We start from the raw sequence: 1,902 nt of genomic DNA on the forward strand, positions 1-1,902 counted from the left end.
TGAAGTGGAATCACAAGATCATATAGTAATTCTATTTTTAATTTTGAGGGGACTAGCAGTACTGTTTTCCACAGTGGATATAACATTTTTTTCTACCAACAGTGCATAAATGTTTCCATTTTTGTATTGTTGGTGATCTTTTATCCTTTGGCTGATTTTAAGATGTCTTCTTTGTCTTTGGAGTTACACAATTTCATTATGATAAATCCAACTGTAGTTTTATTTCCTTCCTTCTTTCTTTAATCCTGCTTATGATATGTTTCACTTCTGGAAATGTGTATATTCACATTTTCCATCAGCTCTAGAAGGTTCTCAGGTATTATCTCTTCAAATAATGCCTCTCCTTCATTCATTTTGTTCTAAGATTCTGAAAATATGTTAAGTTGGAATTACTCATCCTACCCTCTGTATTCTTACTTTCTGTCATAGTTTCCATCTCCTCGTCTCTCTGAACTGCATTGTATAGTATTTTCAGATTCATCTTCCACTTCACACATTCTCTCCTCACTGTCTGAAGTGGCATTTACCATGTAATTAAGTTATTTATTTTTAAAAATTCAACTACTATATTTTTCATTTATACAAGTTCCATTTGGTTCTTTTTCAAATCTGCTTGACACATTCTTGACTCTCACTGCTTATGCATCTTTATGATCCCACTTCTTATTTCTTTACACATTTTACACAGTTATATTCTTTAGATGTTAATTCTAGCATTTGATGTCCTATCTAAATCCATTATCTGTTGTTTCCCCTGGTTCTAATTCATGGTGGCTTGCCTCTTCCTGTCCTTGGTGACCTTTAATTACTTGAGCTTGATCTGCGGGAATCCTACAGGGCTTAGTTGGGGATGTTTTTTATTTATTTATTTTTAAATTTTTTTTTTTTTGAGACAGAGCCTCAAGCTGTTCCCCTGGGTAGAGTGCTGTGGCATCACAGCTCACAGTAACCTCCAACTCCTGGGCTCAAGCGAGTCTCCTGCCTCAGCCTTCCAAGTAGCTGGGACCACAGGTGCCTGCCACAACGCCTGGCTATTTTTTGGTTGCAGCCATCATTGTTGTTTGGCAGGCCCAGGCTGGATTTGAACTCACCACCTTAGGTATATGTGGCTGGTGCCTTACCCACTTGAGCCACAGGTGCTAAGCCTGGGGATATTTTTTAAAGAGAGGTCCTGCATCTACCTCAGGTGGGAGTTTGGAATGTCACCAATCTAGAACCACTTAAGACAACTCATGGTTCTAGTTTTTGTTTATAATTACAGGGGAGGGAAGGGAGAGTACTCTGGAGATTTGACATACTTTCTATTTGTTCAGTAATGCTTACAATGTTTTATTCAGGAAGTATTGCTAATTCCACAGAGTATCTGAAATCTTTCACCATTTTCTCAATAGAGAAAGTCTCATGATTTTCTACATAATTTTGGGTGGACCTCAGAAATATTTTCTACAGAATATTTGAATTACACAGTGAATTATCATATTGTTGCTTAAAAAGAATCCCCAAAAACATAATTATAAAGAATAATGGTTCAATTTAGCTACTTCCAAATAAAAGTTCTAAAGTATTATGCCACAGAATACTTAGTGTCAGACAAACCATTTATATTTTAAAAGCCCTGAACCCAAGATGGCTTAATGACATGACTGAAAAATGAAAGCAACGTTAGTGTTTTACCTTATTGTTAAAAAGAATGCTAGAGAGGAAAAAATAAGAAGTAATGCAATAAGTTTCTTTGCCTTCTTAGGTTTCCCAGATTTAGAAGTCTGAGTTTTATTTTATTTTATTTTATTTTTTTTGAGACAGAGCCTCAAGCTATCCCTTGGGTAGAGTGCCATGGCATCACAGCTCACAGCAACCTCCAACTCCTGGGCTCAAGCAAGTCTCTTGCCTCAGCCTCCCAAG

This window comes from Otolemur garnettii, unplaced genomic scaffold, assembly GCF_000181295.1.
Source record: "Otolemur garnettii isolate 467f Iridium unplaced genomic scaffold, OtoGar3 scaffold00025, whole genome shotgun sequence".
NCBI classification, from domain to species: domain Eukaryota; kingdom Metazoa; phylum Chordata; class Mammalia; order Primates; family Galagidae; genus Otolemur; species Otolemur garnettii.